This window comes from Mastomys coucha, unplaced genomic scaffold, assembly GCF_008632895.1.
Source record: "Mastomys coucha isolate ucsf_1 unplaced genomic scaffold, UCSF_Mcou_1 pScaffold21, whole genome shotgun sequence".
Lineage (NCBI taxonomy): Eukaryota > Metazoa > Chordata > Mammalia > Rodentia > Muridae > Mastomys > Mastomys coucha.
In genome coordinates, this window is record NW_022196904.1 from 78,891,486 (window position 1) to 78,900,914 (window position 9,429).

Sequence of the window (9,429 nt, forward strand, 5' to 3'; positions counted from 1 at the left end):
AAAAAAAAAAAACCCAAAACAAACAAACAAACAAAAACAAACAAAAAAACAAAACCAAAAGCAACAAAAAGACTGATTCACTGATTTTCAATTTATGCTGCTCACATATACTCGAATATGGGATCATCTACTGTGGCATGGGCAACCTGTGAGTGGCCACCTCCCTCCCAAGAAAGTTGACTCTCCTTCCTCAGCAGTCAGGCCATTAAACAAAAGAAAAATCTATTCAAGCCAGGGAGTGGGAGTCTTCTACCTTTAAAGGTACTAAGTAAGAGCGCAGATAGCTTCTGACCTAGACTTGAAAGATAACAAAGTTATACAAGTCCAAGTTGAAGGAGGAGCATTAAGATATGACTAGGGGCCAGGGAAACCTTTAATCCCAGCACTCAGGAAGGCAGGCGAAGGCAGATGGATGTTTATGAGTTCAAAGCCAGCCTGGTCTACATAGTGCACAGGTTACACTGTGAGACCCTGTCTCAGGCCAACCCTCTTCCTAAAAGATAGGGGGTGTAGTTAATCACAGCTCTGGTGAACTTTGTATGCCCTGATGGTCTGAATCACTTTTCTCACGTTTCTCTGTACCCTCTCACCCGCCTAGTTTTCATAACTGACCTTCAGCCCACTTCTACCATTCGCTCACACGTCCCTGCTTGGACAGAAGCCCTGCCTTGAACTTCAGGCTTCCTGGCTTGGACTCTGATGCTGCTTTGCTGACACAATCCAAATCTCCCAGGGAACACCCAGAGTTCCATTCCAGCCCTGGCAACCCTGCAGCAGAGGTAGCCTCGTTAGCTCCATGTTTGCCCAGTCTCACCTCTCCCCCTCTTCCCTATAGGCACCAGTGCTGAGGTTTCACCAGGTCCCATCCCTAAACCCACCCCAAATCAAACAAGACACGGATAAGCATCATCTAAGGCCCATTTTTCTCATTTGTAGCATTGAGAGGCTGTAGTAGGTGACTTCTAAAGTAGCTCCCTTCCAACACTAACATTCTTTGTCTCTAAGTAGGCCAACTGTACAGGAAGTCTACATTGGCTCGGAACAATTGAGGCTGGGAGAGGGTGAGTTGGACTCAGCAAAATGTCAAGCTAACTGTGCAGCCAGGAGCTTAGGCAGCAGCATGTCACTAGGCAGACAGTGGCTGCAGACTCTTGCCAGAGATTAGCCTGCCCAGACAGCTATGGGCAAGATGCTGCTGCATCCAGCTTACTAGCCACATTCAGTCAAAGAATTAGCAAATGCCATTTTGTCTTTCCAAAGGAACGAGGATTCTTTTGTGACCTAAAGCTATTTAGTATGGTGACTGTAATTCTACCTTTCCCTGTGGCTGATGTTGGGGCTTTAAAGTGCAGTGTATCTCATTAGTAAAGTGCCCAATTCTTCACTGCCCAAGGACTAGTCCTTGAGCATTCTGTTTTATTCTTAGTGCTTCTTAAATTCCTTTCAGATGCTTCACAGGCTGTGCAAAAATAAGAACTCAGGACCTTGGAGGGATACGTTTGAACCCCACAGTTATTTACTAGTTATGATTATCAGAGCCTTGAATTGCCCATCTGTGAATGAGATAGCAAAGCCCAACTTGATAGAGCTACCACCCAGGATGAGGCATCTAACACACAAAAGCTTCCCCCGAAAGAGAACCCCCCAAAACCTTCCTGCCTTGGAGAACCCCCCTTGGGACATTTTGTCTTGCTTATTTGACCGTTTGCTCTCATTCTTACATAAGCCTGCAAAGCCCTGTGGGTCTACACAACTTCCTGCTTCAAGACCAGGCCTACAGCACGCTGAGTCAGCATTAGCTCTTCCCAGAGTGGAGTGAACAGTGAACACTCTCTTTTTTCTCCTTTCTTTTCCTGTGTGTGTGTGTGTGTGTGTGTGGGTGTGTGTGTGTGTGTCTGTGCGTGCACATGTGCGTGAGCGTGTGCATGCATATGCATATACATGCCTCTGTGCTTATGTGGAGGTCAGAAGACAACTTCATAGAAGTCAGCTCTTTCCTTCCACCATGTGGGTCTCAGGGATCCAGTTCAAGCCAGTATACTTGGCCGCAAGCACATTTATATACCCGTTGAGCCATCTCTCTTGTCCTATGGTGTTCTCTCTCTCTCTAACCTCTCTCTCTCTCTCTGTCTCTCTCTCTTTCTCTCTCTCTGTGTGTATGCAGCTACACAAGTGTGTGTGTGTGCATATGTAGAGGCCAGATGTCAGTCTCTGGTATTGCTCCTCAGGCACCATCCACCATTTTTTTTCCTTGTTTGTGCTTTGTTTTGTAAGAGACAAGGTCTCTCACTGGTTTGAAAGTTAGTATTTGGGCCTGGCTCACTAGTGAGCCCAAGCAATCCACCTCTCTCCCTGTCCCCGGTACCAAGCGCGGACAGCCATTCCTGTCTTTTTAACTGGGTTCTAGGTATGAACTGAGGCAAGCATTTTACTGACTTAAGCGTTTCCTCTGGCCTTTTCTTTTCTTGGTCTGAATACAGAGGCCCAGCTGAAGGTGCAGAGAGCTCCTCCGTCTGCTCAGCACAGCGTACATTTCAGTTTGGTGTCACCATGAGTCAGCAGAGCCTAAGAGCTAGTGAGGAAGGGATGAGACAGACACAGTGAGATGATGTCAAGCTGCTGAGCTGGGAATTAGCTGTGGGTTAGCAGTCCCGGTTAGATCTTCAAGAGGATTCTAGCACCAGGGGCCATAAGACCTTAGGGAATCATTTAGCTCTATCCTTTAATACACAGATGGAGAAACAGAGGCAGCTCAGCCAGAAAGGCCAGCAACTGCCCCCAAAGGCAGAACTCTAAATTCTAGGTCCTCTTTTTTTTTTATATTATCTTATGATAAAATATTCATTATTCATATCCAACACACTGAGGCCAGGCATGGAAGTGACCTCTTGGTATCTTCACTTGGCAAGTGAAATCAAGAAGATCAGGAAATCAAAGCTAATATTGGCCACATATTAAGTTCAAGGCCAGCCTCTGCTACAAGAGACCCTATCTTAAAAAACAGAATAAAACAAAACAAAGAACTTAAACGACAATAAGAAACACCCAACACATGTGGGCACTTACTAAATTTCATTGTTGAATACCAGTGCGGAGATGCTGGTGAAAGGCTCTCCGCATAGACAGTAGTCATCCATGCATTATTTATCAGGTCCATAAGGAAAGTATCAGATGGTAGAGGGTATGAACATTACGCTGGGATGTGGGTTCTATTTTGAAGGCAATGCTAAGCCATCCCAGGTTTCAGACAAAAGGTATGACATGGTTCATTTTAAAGAGCTATATCTGGTAGCAAAAAGAAGGATAGATTGAAAGTCATTGGATTAGATACCTGAAGATGTAGGAGTTTTCAGAGTAGCCCTGGCAACAGATGAGTTAGGAACACGGGGTGGTGGTCATGTCAAAAATATATTTCTTAAACAAATTATTTTATTTTATTGTGCATGTATGATGTGTGAGGGTGAGGCGTGTGTATGAGGCGGTCAGGAACAACTTCTGGAAATTGATCTCTCCTTCATTATGGACTCTGGAGTGGAACTCAAGTCATCATTCTCGGAGATAAGCACTTCTACCTGCTGGGCCATCCCGATAGGCCATGCAGTTTCTTAATTGCCACAGCCTTTGAACTTTTGGTAATTTACTCAAGGTTACAGATGTAGGGAGTCCTCAATATCTGTAAGCAGAAGGAGAAGTGGAGTTGAGTAGAGCAGCAGGCTAGGCCTTTTGACAGACCGAATACAACTTCTTAGGATGCTCGACTCCTGCCTACAATTTCAGAATAATCAAGCAGGCTTCACTTGTGATAGAACATGTATTCGATGGCTATTGTCCTGGGAGGAACACATGCTGCTAAGAGCAACTAAAAGTCTCTAATAGACACTGAAAATGTGATTAAACAAGACATTTTCCCCAGCAAAGTGTAGCAAAGATTATATATCAGGACACATAGGAAGATCATCATGTTATACATACCACTTATTGTGTGGGAGATTTCACACATGTCTATACCAAACAGTATTCTGCCTTAAAAACATTATTTTACTATTGATCTCCTGGGTCACTTTAAGTCAATCCACTTAACCATTTTAGCTTCACCTGCAAAATAAATGGACATAGACCATACAGTTTCTAAAGGCTCCATCGGTTTTAAAATAAGCACAGAGACAATATACAATTACATATTGTATTATTATGGCAGTAAGTTAAACCCCTGCTATTTCTGAAGACACCTTAAAAGCTCCCATGATTCTTAAAGACTCTTGCCTCACATCTGGCTTCCATCTGAGACTCTGATGTCTCATCCAGTGGGCTGTCCAGTGAAGCATATCCGGGAAGAGATTCACAGTTGACAAACAGAAAGCTGGGAGGAGGATTTGAGACACACCGGCGGCCCCTTGCACTTTTTGGACTTTAGACCAGATTCATCTCTTTACTCTGAACCATCTCTTTTGTTTAATTCTCTTGTCAAATTTTGCTCGAGGCATGGTTTTTGGCCCTAAGTTCGTCAGTTTGGCAATGTACTAGATTAGAAAGGACCCTGTCAACGAGTGAAGCTTCCAGCCTGGCCCTGACCTGAGTTCCCATCTTCTTCCCCTCTGTTTGCTTTAGTGTTTTCTTAACACAGCCAGCCAGCCACTCTGGCATGTTTTCTCATATTTTTACTGTTTCCATATTTTTCCTTTTCTTTCTTTCTTTTTTTTTTTTTAAGATTTATTTATTATTATAAATGAGTACATTGTAGCTGTCTTCAGACGCACCAGAAGAGGGCATGAGATTTCATTACGGGTGGTTGTGAGAGACCATATGGTTGCTGATTTGAACGATCTTCCGAAGAGCAGTCGGTGCTCTTCCCTGCTGAGCTATCTCACCAGCCCCACCTTTTCTTTCTTTCTAAAAATTATTTAAATATGTATTTTTAAAAGATCTCTGTCTCTGTCTCTCTGTTTCTGTATCTCTCTGTCTCTCTGTCTCTGTCTCTGTCTGCCTCTCTCTCTCTCTCTCTCTCTCTCTCTCTCTCTTTCTCTCTCTGTGTGTGTGTGTGTGTGTGTGTGTGTGTGTGCGCGCGCGCGCGCATGTGTCCACTGAGGCCTGAACAGGGCGTTGGATTCACTGGAGCTTGAGTTACAAGCTGCCTGATATGGGTGCTGGTAACTGAACTGTGGTCCCCTGGAAAAGCAAGTGTTCCTACTGATCCACCTCCTCTGCCCCCACATTCAGGTTTTTCCATCAATGTGCAGAATAAAAACCTGGGTCTTCATGTGTGTGCAGTAACCCACTAAGGCCATTTCCAGAGATTTCCTACAGTTCTTGAGACAGGAGGGTTTATACCTTGTTGCTTTTACATTTCCTTTTGGGTTTAGAACATAGCTCACAAAATTTGGCAGGTTTTGAAAAACTTAACCCCACATTCTTTCCTTCTTTTACTTTTGGTTATCCACAAGGTGACTTTAGTTATAAAATAGTGATTCCCTAAATTAAAACATCCTGCCGGGCGGTGGTGGCGCACACCTTTAATCCCAGCACTTGGGTGGCAGAGGCAGGTGGATTTCTGAGTTCGAGGCCAGCCTGGTCTACAGAGTGAGTTCCAGGATAGGTTGGGCTACACAGAGAAACCCTGTCTCAAAAAACAAAAAACAAAAAAACAAAAAACAAAAAAAACAAAACAAAAACAAAAACAAAAAAATCAATGGGACTGGCGAGATGGCTCAGTGGGTAAGAGCATTGACTGCTCTTCGGAAGGTCCTGAGTTTGGATCCCAGCAACCACATGGTGGCCCCCAACCACCTATAATGAGATCTGTCGCCCTCTTCTGGTGTGTCTGAAGACAGCTACAGTGACTTACGCAGGAGTGAGCGGGGCCAGAGTGAGCAGGGCAGGCAGAGGTCCTGAGTTCAATTCCCAGCAGCCACATACATGATAGCTTACGGCCATCTGTACAGCTACAATGTACTCATACACATAAAATAAATAGAATAAATCTTTTTAAAAAAATCCTATTATAACTAAATGACAAATCAGGTATTAGACCAAACAGTACAGTTGGTGGCATGCTTGAGCCTAGAACTCACTTGGTTGCTTAGCTTTTAGACTATATTGTCTTTGCTTCCCACAGTCAGGGATCAGCCTGGCTTTGGCTAGCCACACATCATGATGGCTAAGGTCATCCTGGAGCACAGCTCACTCTGCAGGGAGCCTCTCTCACGATCCATAGACAAATGAGTATGCAAACATGAACTAGTAGACAACATTTGGTATTAGGACCACAGGACAAGGTTCAGCTGTAGTCATTTCTTTGGGTCAAATTCAAATTCAAATCCACTTCTGAAATATTTCCAAAGCTTATTTCTTACATCTTTGCAGAGACACTTCCTTGGTTTGTGTTCATGGATGGATCTAAGCCAAATTGCAGTTTACCCAACACTATGATTCATTTATTTGTTTCCTATACACTGTTTGACTTTTTCCATATTTGGCCTTGGCTGAGGACTCCTAGCATATGGTATACATGGCTAGGCAATCAGACTTCTTAGTATTTTTGATCTTACTATAAAAAATTAGATTGAAGGTCAGTTTTAATAATAAACCCAAGACTAGTATTTCTTTTCAGTGAATATTAACTTTAATTCACTTCTCTTTAGTGATTTCCACTGCATTAATGTTGAGTCAAAATTCAGGTCAAGTAGCACATCATTAATAGTACTTAGTTCATGAAAAAGATTCATGCGAAGTAGCACAAACCCAAAGAAATGGGCTTAGAGAAATGAGGACAGACAGGGCCCAAGCAATTAACGTCTAAGATGTTGTCTCCTCTCTGTTCTCTGAAAGAACATCCTTCTCATGACTAACTCAAGACCGAAGTATTCTGTGACAAGATTTACTGGAATGATGCATTACACACACACACACACACACACACACACACACACACACACACACACACACAAGACAGGGATCCCACAATATATCAAAGTACAGATATCACCAAATTCCAACTTCCAGTGAGTGTTATTGGGGTAGCTTACAGGAATGTGAGTGAGGGGTTACTTACAGGAGCAAAAATGATTCAAAGACACCTGCCCACCCCAGCATGGGTGACAGCTCACAAAAGTTGGGGTCCTGGAACACAGCTTACAGGCAGCTCAACAGGTTGAAGCTTGTTCCTTCCAAGTGGGATCAGTTGATCTAAGCCTCTTCTAGGTAGCTCTATCATCTTGGCTCCTTTCCAGCAGCAGGGCCTGTCAGAGTATTCTTCGCAGCTTGGGATATCTGAAAGTGAATCTAAGTCGCCTTTCATGCTTTCTTTGAGAAGGAGGGGGCTAGTGAATCTGGTCAGTTTCAGAGACTTCCTGAAGCTGTTCCCAGTTGTTTACTTTCTGTCTTAAAGTGTTTCCCTGGGAGATGGTGCTCCATTCAGTCTTGGAAAAACTGCTACATAGCACCAGGCTGAGCAAGCCCAGGCCTTTCCTATAAGGCAGCAGAAGAACTCTTTTTTGTTTGTTTGTTTGTTTGTTTGTTTTGTTTTTTCGAGACAGGGTTTCTCTGTGTAGCCTTGGCTGTCCTGGAACTCACTCTGTAGACCAGGCTGACCTCGAACTCAGAAATCTGCCTGCCTTTGCCTCCCAAGTGCTGGGATTAAAGGTGTGCGCCACCACCACCCGACCAAGCAGTAGAACTCTTAGTGGTTGGCTCTCCAATGGTCCCTTCTGCATGGCAGACTTACTTCTAGAGTAAATGTTATTTTGATAAGAGCTCCTTCCAAAGGTTTCTGTCCATTCTTTTACAAATTCATTCATTCTTCAAATACTAACTGATGTCACCGTGTGTAGGAACTAGAGAAGAAAAATGAGTAGGCCACAGAGATTTTTGTCTGATGGAAGGGCCATAATAGAGAGTTGGCTAAGATTTCACATAGAACAAGTATCATGACAGAGCTTTATTAATGAGGCTGCCGAAAGTTAGGTGGCAACAGAGATGGGAACGTCACAGAAAACCATAAAGAGAGAGTATGTTGAGGAGAAAAATGGTGACAGTGTGTGCTTCACTGAAGACATGTAGAAGAAAAACAATGTTGAATGCAGATCCTCTCATAGGACAAACACCTTAAACTATGTGGTGGTCACAATGTGGAGAGAACATAGCACTCCCATTTCATTGTGTAAAAGTCATTCAGAAACTGAGCCCACACGTTAATATATGACAGAGAGATGAATGACAACGAACTGGGAACCTGGGGAGGAGCTGCCATTGATTTCTTGCTGTTGGGAGAGTCTTGAGATCAGAAATGGGGTATCTTGAAGCAGAAACTAACTGAGGAGATGAGATAACAGCAGACCAATGCCACCTACTTGGTTATTTAGGAGACAGGAGAGCTGGATTGTAGTGTCATAAGCCAGAGGAAAGTCATACTTTAGGCCCGGTGTAGTAATGGAAACAGAGCATGCGTCCAGCTTTAGGAGTGCAAAGATGACTGTGCTGAATTCTAATCACTCCCACCTGCCCTGCAAACCCAGAGAGCCTATAGTATTTGTTTAGTTTAGGGTTCCTCTGTACCCTCTTTAACATTCAGAGATTAGCTCTCTGCTTCAGGTTGCTCCAACTGTCTCATACCCCCTTTCAAGCTCCTGTAGTACTAGGCACACCCCTCTTGTTACTGGGAATTGAACTCAGGACGTTCGGAAGAGCAGTCAGTGCTCTTACCCACTGAGCCACCTCACTAGCCCCAAGCACACCCCTCTTGTTGGATTAACATTCACACTCTTAGGCCTTGTCCACATGTTTCATGGCTGAACTAAGTCATGAATCCTCTGAGGGCAGAATTGTCTTTCATCTCTCATGAATCAACCAGACACTAGACCAAAGCTCTGTCAACATGCTCCATGGGGGAATGATGAATGATTGCCTTCAATAAAGGTTTTCATTTTCCTCATGAATACAGACCTCAGGAAGTGGACATGCAGAAAAAGTGTTGAGTGTTCCTTAAAGGAGTGGTAAACCATGGGTTTGGGTGAGTCTTGGGCTAACTCAAGTCTAAGCAACCCTTTGTAGCTTTATCTTTCTGATCATACATCTCAGTTGCTCTATATGACTTCTATACAATAGGCAGGCTTCAGAGATGTATATAAAGGAGCAAGTTAGACAAGTTCCGCCTAAGAACCAGGTCTAGCTGTCTTCTAGATCACTGTCTGACTTGCAAATTAAGAAATTATTTAGATGGGTTGCTTATCTCCACAGGTTCAAGGCTCCTGGCCTCCAGTCTTTCTATTTTATACTGGTACTACACTCAGAAAAAAAAATCCTGTATACAGTGTCATATAACTGGTAATTTCAGCACGTGGGAGGGAGGCTGAAACAGGTGGACTGCCAAGAGTTGGAGAACAGCCTGGGCACACACGAGCAAGCACACACCACACACACACACACACACACACA

The 9,429-nt window shown here is 43.8% G+C and overlaps 3 long non-coding RNA genes across 3 annotated transcripts in view; 1 reads left to right on the forward strand and 2 right to left on the reverse strand.

Moving 5' to 3' along the window:
• The window catches only part of LOC116100643, a 1,712-nt gene extending 996 nt beyond the window's left edge, over nucleotides 1-716 (reverse strand). The window contains exon 1 of the long non-coding RNA XR_004122677.1: nucleotides 613-716. This is a non-coding gene — a long non-coding RNA (uncharacterized LOC116100643). The remainder of the gene's footprint in view (nucleotides 1-612) is intronic.
• Nucleotides 1-9,429, forward strand: part of LOC116100645 — a 21,738-nt gene that overhangs the window by 11,588 nt on the left and 721 nt on the right. Inside the window, exons 4-5 of the long non-coding RNA XR_004122679.1 lie at nucleotides 659-779; nucleotides 1,009-1,061. This is a non-coding gene — a long non-coding RNA (uncharacterized LOC116100645). The remainder of the gene's footprint in view (nucleotides 1-658; nucleotides 780-1,008; nucleotides 1,062-9,429) is intronic.
• Nucleotides 3,416-9,429, reverse strand: part of LOC116100644 — a 42,869-nt gene continuing 36,855 nt past the window's right edge. The window contains exon 2 of the long non-coding RNA XR_004122678.1: nucleotides 3,416-3,673. This is a non-coding gene — a long non-coding RNA (uncharacterized LOC116100644). The remainder of the gene's footprint in view (nucleotides 3,674-9,429) is intronic.